This window comes from Lycorma delicatula, chromosome 4 (assembly GCF_047948215.1).
Source record: "Lycorma delicatula isolate Av1 chromosome 4, ASM4794821v1, whole genome shotgun sequence".
Lineage (NCBI taxonomy): Eukaryota > Metazoa > Arthropoda > Insecta > Hemiptera > Fulgoridae > Lycorma > Lycorma delicatula.
Window position 1 is genome coordinate 181,175,571 of NC_134458.1, and position 14,535 is coordinate 181,190,105.

At 33.3% G+C, this 14,535-nt stretch overlaps 1 protein-coding gene across 6 annotated transcripts in view; it reads left to right on the forward strand.

Moving 5' to 3' along the window:
* Window positions 1-14,535, forward strand: part of LOC142324123 (cell adhesion molecule 1-like) — a 508,688-nt gene that overhangs the window by 193,523 nt on the left and 300,630 nt on the right. The window lies entirely within an intron of this gene.

The following is a 14,535-nucleotide window of genomic DNA, read 5'->3' on the forward strand; positions in this document are numbered from 1 at the left end:
AAGCCGTTGTACCTGGCTTTTTGCATTAAAACAAAAGCATATCATACATTTACGAATGATAGAAGAAATAATTCTCTTACCATTTATAATCTAATATTTCCGACGTAAAGAATGATGTATTAATTAACTAAAAATATTTTTTTAAATGATTTTATAGTCTACGATGTCTCTGAGAAAACATGTGAACTAACTCTAGTTGAAACAGTTCTTTTATACATACTCATATTTATCGTCTATTTGTAATAATTATTAGGGGTAATTTTTGTGGATTGTTCCGTGTCTGCATCATTTAAAATGACAAATTTAAAAAAAAAAAAAATTAATATATAATGGTATATAATTAATTTAAAGTATTAATTTAATAAAGACGAAAAATAAAATTAAGAATTTTAGACTATATAAATGATAAAATAACATTCCATATCTATGAATTTAAAAAAGCTTTTTTCACACTGACAACATCATGAAATATTACGTTGACAAAAATAATGAATCAAGTCAAATATAAATCAATTATTAATTATTTAATAATCTGGATGATGCTCATAAGCAAGATATAAACATTTTTATGAAGCGATTCAGACTCAATTATCTGGAAATGAATTTTATGTTTCGTCCAGTGTTTATATTATTAAAATAGACATTTGAATGAATAGATGTTTTTATACAGAAAAATATTTCAACATGTATTTCAATTAGGAATAATAAGATGACAAATCAAAACAATGAGTAATAAAGCAGGTGACGTAATATAATTATTTTTTTTAATAAAAACCAACACTTATAAGATTAAGTAATATCATAAATGTTTTAATGAATAATTTATTGAAGAACTTGTGATAAAAATGCTTGAAAAGGAAATAAAATTGTCAAAAAGAGATTAAAAAACTACATGATATGCGGTACGGCACAGATGTATTCCGAATAAAAATCCAAGGACAAACAGTTGAGCATATAGAGTAAATCCGTATAAAAACTACATACTTAGTACAAAACCTGAGGACGGGCCAATATGCGCTGTAACGCACACTAGATAATAACCATACGGCATCATAGTTTCCCGTACAGTAAGATGGTTAAGTTCCCTATTTTATCCGCTGCAGCGAACGTGTTAATGCAAAAATTATCATCTTATTTACTACCTCTACTACTTACAATTATAGCATTCTAGAATAATTTTCTGTTTGGATAGATTAAAAAAAAAACCAATATGAGCACACCAGCCTACATTGATATATGATTAAATTAATTTGCCAGTTGAACTGTTTTATGCAAATTAATCATTCACGAATAATCGTTGTATAAACAGTAGTTTATAAAAGAGAAACCATTTGAACTATAAAATTAGATAAAAAAGGTAACTAAAAGTAATATTTTTTAATAATAATAACTAATAAATAACATTTCAAACAAATGTTATCAAGTTTAAATTACGTAAATCTTTATTTATAAATAAAATTATATTTGGAATATTATTAAAAAAATAATAATAATATATACTGCAAGTGTTATAATTTATACCTGTAATAGTAAACCATTCTATGTGCACTGCATAGATTTCATACCACTTCAGGATTCATAGACAATATTAAACCTCATCAACCCACTCTATCTCTTATTTGCGCAGAGAAAGATGTGACATCGCGGAATAGAATTACTCTTTATATTACAATTTCAAATAACACATTAATTTTGAAAACTTATTATAAAATCATCACTTCAAATACTCTACTTGCACTAAAATAATATAGAGCAACTTCCGTCGGCAATAGTTGCCGACCTCCATGGCTGAGCAGGTATCGTCTCAGCATTTGCGAAGATCCCGGTTTCGAATCCCGGTCAGGTATGACCGGGATCTTCTTTTCATGCACTACCAATTTCCACCGGGATAATGATCAAGCTGTTGATGCCCGCTGTTTCATAAAAAAAAAAAAATATATATATATATAGCGCATTTTTCTTATTACAGTAAAACTTCAAGGTATATCTAACTATTTAAAATTTTCTTGGAAAATTTGTAGAAAAAACATTTGTGTTCGTTATTCTTTACAGGAATCACAGCTAAAATAAATTTTATGTTTTTGGGAAAAGTAATTAAAATTTATTTTTCAGTTAGGTATACACAATTGAGACGTCAATATCAAATATGCCTGTGATGTGTAACTATGAGATTTCCAATAATTGAATGACAGGTGTTTTCTCACTGTGCTAGGGATTTTCTTATAGCTCTTTTATACCAAAATGACTTTATTCTCCAACTTTAACATAAATTTATTTCTCTTTCCAATATAATAATAATAAAAATAAATATAATACTTCTCCGCACGTAGTTCTTCTGCCATGAAATAACAAGATGTACTGTACCTCGAAAGGGGTTAAAATTAACAAATATTTTACTATTCTTTTTAACTTATGAAAATATAATATCATACAAAATAATATTACGGAAAAATATTTTTTTTACATCATAAATAACCCGCTTTCCAAAAAGTAATTATTTTTGGGGACGCGGATGATTTTATTTTCTTAATTAATTTTTTAAAACTTTCGACTTTCGACACAGCTGTTTTAGCTTATTTATTTATAAGTAATAAATATAATTCATCGTTACGGGATAACAATTTAAAATCCTTATTATAGGGTTAAGTACTAATATATTCCTACTCCCTTAAGAAAAAAAGTAAAGAAAAAAAAGAGGTGTTCTATGAAATTTTATAACATTTTTAGGAAACCTACATGTCACCTTAAATTTTATCAAATGGTTTCCATAAAAAAGTCATTAACAATGTAGAAACAGTTTGCAACAGTTTGCGGGGAACAACAGGATAATAAACTCCCACTCAAAAAACGGAACATCCCTCAATTTCTAATATTTATTTTTCAACCTATCGCCTTCAAATCTTTTGTTTTTTTATTAACTTTTTTTTCCTTTATGAGGCACTTAATCATCGCAGGTGTAACTGATAAACCCACCGGGTTGGTCTAGTGGTGAACGCGTCTTCCCAAATCAGCTGATTTGGAAGTCGAGAGTTCCAGCGTTCAAGTCCTGGTAAAGCCAGTTATTTTTACGCGGACTTGAATACTAGATCGTGGATATCGGTGTTCTTTGGTGGTTGGGTTTCAATTAACCACACATCTCAGAAATGATCGAACTGAGAATGTACAAGACTACACTTCATTTACATTCATACATATCATCCTCATTCATCCTCTGAAATATTATCTGAACGGTTACCGGAGGCTAAACAGGAAAAAGAAAAGAAAAGAAAGGTGTAACTGATAAATATTTTTTAGGAATGTGGGGCAAATATTTAGTGGTGCATTCTTATAATATGAGGTGTTTATAACATTTTTATGTTTGTTTTACTTTTTTTTTTTGTTTATAACATTTTTTTTTTGTAAATCCATAGATTTACTTTTAAGTCCATTTATTCAGTTAAAGAGAAAGGTTAAACTTTTAACTCCACGCTTATCTCAGGAAAATGAATACCTTTACCGGTTTAAAAAAAAAAAAACATTTATATTTATTTTTACTTAATACGTATTTTTTAAAACTATCTGTTCCTTTTTTTATTCTTTTATATACATGCCATAAACACCTGAAGTCAAAGTATATCAAGCACTGTGATTTAAATAATTATGTAGGCTGAATAATTTAAGTTATATAAAGTTGACATACAATTCCGAATGCATAGAAGGAATGCTAAGGGACCACTTACGTTTCTGTTGAAACTATATTAAACAACTTTGTAACAGAGCTAAATTCAACACATCGTGCTCCATTGAGTCAATATTTGGTTTACATTTCAATTAATGTGCAAGTAATACAGGTTTATTTCAGCAGATGAAGCATCAATATTATAATGCCGTGGTATTTTATAAAATTGTTTACATAAATTTTATTCATTTAATCCTTTTAAAAGAATTTACAATATTTTCATGAAATTTTTAATGCATTTTTTTTTTAAATTTAAATATTTAAATAAATACTACTTCACCGAACACCGTGGAGGAGCTTTTCGTCTTTCATCTGGATTACTCTGGGCTCTAATCCCAGTCAATTTTGGCATTATTCATCCCCTACAGTTATTTTACATCATATTTTCACACGTTTATATTGAGAGTTAATCATCTAAATATAAATATGCACAAATAATTTCACTTAAACTTACAACGAACTCTTAGTAAGTGATATTAAGGGTTCCATTTCTCCATGTTATTAAAAATTGAAAAGAAAAACAGTTTAAATGTATCAATAGTCGTTAATAAAAAAAAAAGAAGTGTGGTACTAAATGGAATTTGTGAATATATTTCAGCGTTTAAAATGCATGGAAGAAGGACTTTTTTACTTCCTTGTACGAAATAAAGGAAGTATTGTGATTGCGAAAAAATTCGGTTTACAGATTTCAACGGAAATATCCATTTTCACTAGTTTCGGCGTGACGTCTATACGTAGGTACGTACGTACGTATGAATTTCGCATAACTCGAAAACGATTAGCCGTAGGATGTTGGAATTTTGGATTTAGCACTGTTGTAACATCTATCTGTGGTACACAACTAGATGCAAACGAAAGGGGAGGTGTTTCCCTTTTGACTGCAATCGACTGGACAAAAGTATCCAGAAAAGCCCGAAATCCAAAAAAAAAACTGAATTAATAATTATTAACCTCTGATTACAATAAATAATAATTCAATAAAAAAAAAAATAATAATATGAAAAAATATCAAACGTTATTAATGAAATAAAATTTTATGTACTTATTATTTTTAAAAAAATGCGTATATGTAATTTAATAGGCGTACAAGGAAGTCATGTGATGGCCACATCAGATTTTTTTAATTTTAATAAGGTTATTTTAGTTGTGTATATCGATTACAAATAAAATGTAATTCTAAATGGTTGTCCAAAATCTATAGCTGAATACAGAAAGGAAATTATTGAAATTAGTGTTGGATTACTATCGTTTTGAGAAGAAGTAGTAGTAGAGAAGAAATAGTTTGTACGCTTGTAAAACTGAACTGAATATTAATAAATATATAATAATTAAAATAATATTTCCATATTATTTATCTAAAACAATATTGGTCTGTAGAAATGGAGTCTAGAACAATTCCTAAAATTTCTTAAATTATAAATTGAAGGTTAATAAAGGTTAGTGTTTTCAAGAATGAGATGGTGTGATCAGTAAATATTGTCTTACACTTAATGAAAAAGAAAATACAGCCAGTATACAAAATTTTGTACGTTATCACTTCGTAGTGTCGTTAAATATCTTATTATGAAATATATTTCTCATTAGAAATCAAAATAAAAATCTTAATTTGTACTGACCGAGTCAAAAAAGAAAATTTCATAAATAAATATAAACAGAACACATACACACACACACACACACACACACACACACACACACACACACACACACACACACACACACACACACACACACAGAGAGAGAATGTTTCCGGAAATTTCTGCAACTCTTAATACGCGTATTCCTTCTATCAAATTAATGAATACAATCATATAAACATAGAATTGGAATTGCTTTGATTTTGACTTATAGCCAGAAAAATATTACGGCTGATTCCTGTTCTGAATGTCAAATAATGCCATACAAACACAGATTATTGATCAATTAGCAATTTTATATGCAGTTTTTCTTGGAAGTGTTTATAAATGGACCCAGGACTGTATCTGCAGTAGTTTCATAAAATAATTGTTGAAAAAAAAAATTGAGTCGAATCTTGCTTTTTTAGATTTAATGTAAATATACTCTGTTAAATTACAATAAACAAACAAAACTTAAAGGTAAAATTTGAAAATAATTTGATACGAAGAAAATTGATGGAACTAAATTAATTAAAAAATAAATAACTATTTTTTAATGTATATGAATATATCAGAATTTTACTTTTTAAGGCATCTTCAAGAAATAAAAGATCGGTTATATTGTTCAGTTAAAAGGTTAAAAGTATTTTCAGTTTAGTAAATTTCATTAATACGTAGTAGGAACAACGCGAGTAATTTAACAGTGGTATACACGCACGTGCTATGTAATGAATTATCTTCCGTCAATCCCAAAACTACCGCAGTACGTTTAGTTCAAAAGTATACCTTTTGAAAGGTAAAAAGTTCACTGAAGTCCATGAGCTGAATATATGAAACTAAACAGAAAACGGGAAATTGAAATAAAAAACTATATTAACTCCAAACCGGATTTCATAAAAATTAAAGAACCCAGTTGAACTAATAACTCAGAGATAAAAAGATGAAGCAACTAATGTATTTCTCGGTCTAGTTGCAGGTGAAAAGAAATAATCCCTGCTAAATTAAACACAAATACCTTAAATTTTATAAAATTAACGACCTTTGCATATCTAAAGTGCGCAAAAATTCAATGTCCACTTACGAGAAACTAAAAAAATGATTTCTGTTCCAAACTCCAAGAAATGTGATTATTGCTTGTAAAACAATGCATGTAAACGGTTAATTATTTTATCGCGTAAAATAATATTTTTCATAATTTTACTATTGTCTGGAAAACTATTACACATTTATTCCCAAAAATTCAACATATAGATAGTTTTAGAACTGCTTTTCTTCATGACTGTTCAATTTTACCACCACTCCCCTTTAATGAATGACATCATCAGAAGTATAAGAGATTTAATCCTTTAATTATTTACATACAGCAAAAGAATTCCATTATTAAAAAATCTTTTACTGTGTGTATATTAAATACACACGTAATATTTGATAAGTACGTAGGTAACAGAAAAGAAAAAACCAAGTTTAATTAATCAAAATAATAAAAAGTCTTTAAAATAAAATTGAAACTTTGGTGCAATAGTTTTACTAAAATTTTTGTAAAATTACAGCTATAATTTAAATGTAAATTTCTCATTCTACGAGATAGCAATGAATGTGTAATCATATAATGGATTTGTCGAGTTTCAAAAATAAACTAAGCGAAAGTAAATTAATTTGACATCAAATACCATTTTATTCCTTTTTTATATATTCTAGTTTGTCAAAATATGAAGCCATAGTAAATATTTTTTTAGAGTGGTTTTAAAAATTTTGGCAAAGGAGTTCGTAACTTCTCCTTTGACAAATTTTTATTTCGAATTAGCCGGGGATTTTAAAATATTAATCACTTAATTATTCAAATATTTACAATAAAATAGTACAAAAATATCAAAACATTCTTGGTTCAATTTGATTTTCTTGATCACAAACTTTTTACCTTAAAAATGATACAATTTAAAAGTATAATTAAGAAAAAAACCAAAATTCGTAGTAAAAACATTAGGTTTCAGTTAACGCTCTTGACGAAATGACGTTTTTCGAAACTCTATTTCGCGGAGGTTACGGAAATCTTGTCGGATGCAGCTAGGTTCTACGTTCCGCGTTTCGTTACTATAACTGTGGTTTTTTGATATTATTTTCGTTGTTCAGTTATGTTACGTTGATTGTTTTTGTTCGTTAATTGTTATTATATATTTACTAGAGTTTATTTGATTAATACCTACGGGATTTTTTATCGTTCCCCTTTGTTTATTTCCCCCTGGAGCCGGATCCGCAACTAGGCTTGTACACAGCTCCAGGGGGTGTCATCGCTTCAAACTACTTCGGCAGGAACTATCGTTCCCCCCTAGGTAGCCGGGGTTCTCGGTCACTCTCCATGTGTCTAATGAGGGGACCCAAGGTAGTTCCCCCACCGGGACTCCGGTCTTGACATCACGCCTCTAATGGGGAACCCCAAAGGGATCCCCACCGGGACTATTGTATTATTTTACACCCCGTCATGAAGTTCCAAAGGGCGTCCCCGTCCAATCATCAAAAGTAGGACACCTGAGCGTCCCATACCTCCTGTACGAGGCTGTTCCAACCCTAGGTTGTTCCCAAAAACAAAGGCGGACGGATCTCATTTCTTGCTACTGATCCTACAGCCACGGCTCCCAAGTGTTGCTCTCAAACTTTACGTAAGGAGTATTTAGCCTCAGTTTGACAGTCTTTCCGAATATGCACCTCAGCCCCACAATTAAAGCAATGACCCCTTTTGTCGGGACCGCTGCAGGACCCAGCCCGGTGCCCTACTCCCCAACACCGGTAACATCGCTCTTCGACGGACCTCTTCGACACTCGACAGGACACCCAACCGATGCAAATTCACCCAACCTTCGGGAAAGACGACGGTGGCGGAACTGCCACCTTCGTTTCTCCGTATGACGACCTCAGGGAGAGGACATCGATCGTTACAGAGTCCCCAGCGATCTTCCGCATGTCATTTACCAATTTCTCCTCATTGGAAAGGGTGCCGACTCCTTTATCAACAAATGGACTCGCCGTACGGCCCTACTTGCCGTCATTATCGTACCTTCAACTTTATCAATTATCTGCTGCCGAAGATTGGCATCAGCGTCACCCGTATCGTGGACTCTTATATGAAAGTCCGCTCTCTGGCCCCTACGTTCTGAAAGGATGTCCGCCTCACCCGGTGCCACAATTTCCTTAACTGTGCGGAGAAGGTCCGCATATGACCTACCCGCCGCCTTAACAACCACCGTCGCAGTTGGGGGCCTTATAAATTTTCTCTCCGGAGCCCGACTACCATCAGCAACCAGCGACGACCTGTCCATAATAATCTGGAGCTTACTCGAACATTTCTGCGCCAAATATTCGGCCACCCGGTGAAAGTAAAGCCCCATCTTCCCAAACGCCCACAAAAGCAAACTTTGGGATCCTCAGCCAGGATTAACTTGACTGATTCCATCAGAGCAGAGATCAGCCTTTTCTCGCCTTCGGAGGAATCCACATAAGCATCCCCGCGGACCTTATGGATTCACTATTCAGGTCCATAGCACGGATGCTACCCACCACCACGTGACCCACCTGCAGTGGGCCCCAACGAAGCATCGGCCCCACCCAAGGCATCTCTTCCAGCGAATGCGAGTGACTCCAATACTCCAAACCTGAGACAGATCAATCATCCATGCTAGCCCCCTCCAGGCCACCAACATCCACAATCACTTCGGTTCACGTGAACGCGTCCTTTGGCCACCGCTGGAGGACTAGACGGGGAAGATATCCATCATCTACACCACCGTCAAGTGCCTTCCGAACTTCCGGCCTTTTCACTAACTTCCGTATGGGTGGCCGCAGACGTCAACAACCCTGGGGTCAATGTAGCTATAGATGCCGTCTTTGTAGATATACACTTGGTCACACTCGTCGTCGTAGCCAAACATCGCGTCATCGTACCTGCCAAACATCGCAAAGTACACTCATCCTCTTCGCGAGGAGCCCCAGTCGGGATTACGGCCCACCTGAAATTCCAAGGCCTTGAATTGACGATGTAAAGCATCCATCTGGTATAGAAAGGTTGCTCGCCGATCACCACTAATCAGAAGATCCAACTCCTCCACGTCCTCCGTCCGGGCCAAGCCACCTAGCACCCGGTCGGACTTCTCGACTTCCTCGGCTCGTGGCTTCTTTTGCTCTTCTACAGCCGGAGGAGAGAGCCTCAACCTCCGCTCTGAGGACTTCCCCGCCGACCGTCCCTCGACCAGGCTGCCGACAAGGATGGTAAATCTCTTTCATATCCGCTGAAATCATCACTGTCATCGCTGAACTCCATAGCGGAGGCGACTTAAAATCAAAAATAAAAAGGCAGAAATGAGCGCCTAAAAGTACGAAACAAACAATAAACAATTAAAACAAAAACGACACGGTAATCTAAATAGCCAAAATGGCTATCCGGCCAGTATACGACTAAATTAACGTAAAAATACAAAAAAAAACCAACTTGCAATTAACCAATCATAACAAAACGACGAAAAACAACTAATAAACCAACAAAAATTATAATTGATAACCTCAGTAATAACAACAAAATACGGAGCGTAGTAGAATCCAACCGCACTTGCCAGCGACAGTTACCGGTCCGTGGTTATGGATGCTGAGGCACGGAGGACGTTAGAAGCCTTCCGCTTGAAAGCTAAGCGGAAGGATCCCCTCAGGGATCTCCTTAATTGAGGCACGACAAGAACAGACCGAATTCCGGCTGCCTTGGTGAGGTCTTGGGAACGGCATAGCCAGTGCCAGAGTTATTACCAAGGTGGTTTGAGGCAATGGCACCCCTCAGAGCTGAGTTTCTGTTTGAGTGCGTCTCCGGTTCTGGGGGGCGGGGCAAATAAAAAAAAACTATTTCGTAAAAAGAAATCAAAATTTGTTGTAAAAACATTTGGATCCAATTTTCTTGACAGATACCTCATATAACATTTGTAATCATCATCATCAGTGATTCTTCCTCTCATGTCTGAGAACTGGTAACTCAATTCATATCCAGCTGACAATTTCCCGCCATAGCTCACGGTCCTCTGCCATGTGAATCAATGTGCCTAAGGTTCCTCCAGTCGCTATTTGGCCAGCATCTTTTCGGCGGTCTTCCGCGTGATCTGCTACTTTCAGTTTTTCCCTAACATCTTGCATCTCATAATATTTGCCGGGTCTACAGACTATATGACCGAAAAAGCGGAGGATAGTCTGGAAGCATATCACGAACAACTTCCTCTGTATACCCAGCTCGTTTATAATCTAGTTGTTTGTCTTCTTTTCCATCCATGCGTCGTGGAACATAAGCCCCCTCCAGGTTACCAGAATGGCCACCAGGCCACCAGAAATGTGGGCCTACAGAAGACTGTAGGCCCACATTTCGATTACATTAATTCTCCTCCGGTCTTGGACCTTGATGGTCCAGTTCTCAACGCCGTACTTGAATACTGGGAAAACTTATACCTGAAGCAGTCTCAGTTTTGTATTCCTCGTGATTGCCTTACCCTTCCAATTAGCTGCCAATTTTGTAAGCGCCTCCTTCGCCAAGGTACTTCTTAGTATTTCGGCCGACGACCACCGATTCTATCTAATGTGAATCTTAAATATACAAAACGGTCCATCTTTTCGAAATCACACAGCGTATCATTGACTGAAGACGTTGGCTTCGTCTACGATCATAACTTTTTTCCGATATTTAATTTCAGCTCTTGTGCCTCACTTTCTTGCTGAACATGATCGAGGATCTCCTTTATTTCAATTTTAAAGCTTGCGAACAGTGGAGCTTCATTTTTGTGGCAAAAATTAATCCATTCTTTACCTAACATCATTAAATGTGAATTATACATTTTTTAGGATCGATCTTACTGTAAGAATATTATTATTAACGTGTTAAAATAAAATTATTTAAAATAAAAACTGACTAAATATTATTTTTTTAACTATTTATGATTTGTTACAGACAATTATTAACTATTTTATATTTCGTTTATCATCAAGTATTAAAAAGGAAATTTCATTCGTTTCTGATAAAGATTTAACAGTATCACAGTTTAAAACAAAAATATTTTTTTTATAACATAAATAGTTGTTTTCATAAATCTCTAAGTAACATTTTATATTTGGATTTACGTTAAATCTTTTACTGTTGAGATGAAACGCGTTGCAATTATTTTTTTGTTTTTAAGGCAATAAAATTATTTTAACAATATTTTTAAAAAGTATGAATATTAATTAAAATAGAATTCTGATTTTTATCTCTCCGTGATATTTTTTGACATAAAAGGTAAGTTCTTACCTTGCAAAAGCATATCCATTTTCTACAGTCAACAGCCTCGGTTAAAAATGGGGACATTCTACAATTACTTTTCTAATCCAATATACGAGTAAATAAATATCGTTCTTTTGACCTTTGCCTTTCATCCGGAAGGTTCTGGTTTCGAATATCCCGATCAAGCTTGGAAATTTGTCATACGCTAAAAAACTCATCCAATATCGAGAAAATTTAATTAGGCGTCATCTTGTTTCTGTAATAAATAGATAAGTTACATCTCATATAAAAACTGTCAGTCTACTTAAACGCAAAAATTAAAAACTAAAACAAAATACTGAACTGCAATTTATTCTAAACTGGTAAATAAAAAATAATATTTTTGGAACTTATTTTAATAAACCTTTCAATTAATTTTAAACCAACATCGTTACTTTGATTATTTTTTAAACCAAAAACCGCAATATTTCAACAAAGAGTAACAAAATATTAACAGTTAAAATTGTGTTATACGTGTTTTAAATAAACGTTAACTTAATTTGATTCAGCTTGTTTAGTTTTAAATGGTAAACTGAAATGAAATGGTTTTTCAGGACGTTGTTACAAAGTATAAAAACAATTTACGCCAGTTAAAATACACGAATATAGTTAAACACATAAACGAATGCAAATGCACCTGCAGACATACACATTCGTATAACATAAGCTCGATCGATTATTTTCCAACTACTAAAAATACGTTCGCAAAATTTTATTTGAAAAATAAATGAATAAATTTTCTTTATTAAATGTAGTTTAAATAAGTTTTCATTTAATAATTTTAATGAATTTATTATGACGATATTTTAAAATAATAAATTCATGATAATGTTAATTGAAAGAAATGAAATAACATAAACAAGTTGCTTATGAATGTTTATGCCGATAATAAAATAACAATACAACTGTAGATAATGAAAAAAAAAGAAGAAAATTAATCTACTTAATAAGTCAACGGTAGATGTGTTTACAAAATATCTTCTGTATTAACGTGGATATCGAACCTACATAATAGAATTGGCTATTTCCAAAATCCCCTGAGGTAAATTATATTGTTCTTCTCTACGAATAATTCTGGGAAACAAATTTATAGCCATTTTCATTTATTATTTAAATAGCCTGAGAGAAATATGAAAATAAACCACAAATTTGTATCGGCTTTCTAATACTGTAATTTCTAAAATACTCGCAAAATATGAAAATAATCTCTTTTTTAATACAATAGAAAATAAATTATATCATATTTCACTTTCTTTCTATTTTTAATAAACAAATGTAAATTTGAATCATCAGCCCTAAGTCAGTTTTACAATCTTAATTCAAAGCAGTTCTCCCTATGTAATCAACAATAAACGAACGCCGAATGAGCCTCCAGCTACTCCTGTAAAAAATCTTATCAAACCAATTCCACTCACTTAAGCTATATTATATCTTCATGATCAGCTACGAGTATTCCTTCTTCTAACACAAAACCCGACAAATACAACAAAAGCAATCACCATGGTAGCCTCCGCAGGCAACTAACATGTTTCTTTGAGTTACGGAACAAAATTCAGTGTTGTTGACCCACCGGCTGTTAATCAAAATTCCACCAAGATTATCGGAGAGTAAATCGTTCTGGATTCCACAGCAGGCTTTGGGTATAGCCAGCAGAGTTCTATCTCGGTGAAGTCGCCTCTAGTCTAATTATAACGTGAAGTAGAACCACTCTGCAGATGAGAATCCCATCTGAACCGGTCAGATCACTGTCCCGGCCTGAAGTTAGCTACTGCTTGACGTAGAAACTAAAGTCTGGTTTATGGTGGCGTTAGGAAAAGCCAACGTTCTACAAAGTTCCCCGGGTAGGACAAATCTTTTTGGATTTAAAAAAAAAATTCTAATCGCTTTCTTACCCAAAGCGAAACAATTACTGCTCTCCCTGATTGCAAGTCCTAACGTAACCGACTAAAGCAAATTATATTTTCATCTGTCTGACAATTAATAGTCATCCTTGGAACCACAAGGATAGTTGTTCTGAATTCGCAAAAAATTTTCAGCCGGTCATAAAGTTGAACCGCGATTATTTTTACATTTTTTCCCCTATACAGGACTGGGCTTCTGGTAGATCAGATGTAAAGGTAGGAAAATTAGGCAGGTTAAATAACAATGTAAAACATTCGCCATTTTATAGATATGACTTAGATAGATGTTTGGTAAACGCCCTCAAAAATCCTTATTAATAAAATCTATTAATAAAAATAATTATTAAAATTAGTTTAAAATAACTGTAACCATAAATGAGTACATACATTTTCATAGACACAGGTATGGGTTTTCTTCGTAAGATAGTTTTAGAACGTTTGGAATCAATTAAAAACTGTTTTTTTTTTAATTATTATTTATCAAATTAGCCCACCGGGCTGTTCTAGCGGTTAACTCGTCGTCGTAAATTAGTAGTTTAATAGCTTATTTTCGAAGTCGAATGTTCTGTGGTTCAAATCCTAGTAAAATTTAGTTACTTTTATACTGATTTAAACACTGGACAATGATACCGGTGAAATTCGGTGGTTGGATTCAATCTATCACCTGTCTCGGAAATGGTCAGCTGAAGTATGTACAAGACTACACCTCATTTACACGTAATATATATCATCCTTATCTCATTGGGCCGTGAGGGAGGTTACTGATCAGTGACGAGGGTTCACTAGTTGAAAAAAAGTCTTAAAACGTACCCATTAGGAAAATAAAATAGAAAAATAACAAATCTATGAAATTAAAATAATATAATACTATTATGATTACTCATATATAGTATTAATTTGTATTCATAAGTTATTTTTTTAAACTTAAATTCTCTTAGGAATTCAAATAAAAATAAAACTAATATATATTTTAAAAAACGTTAG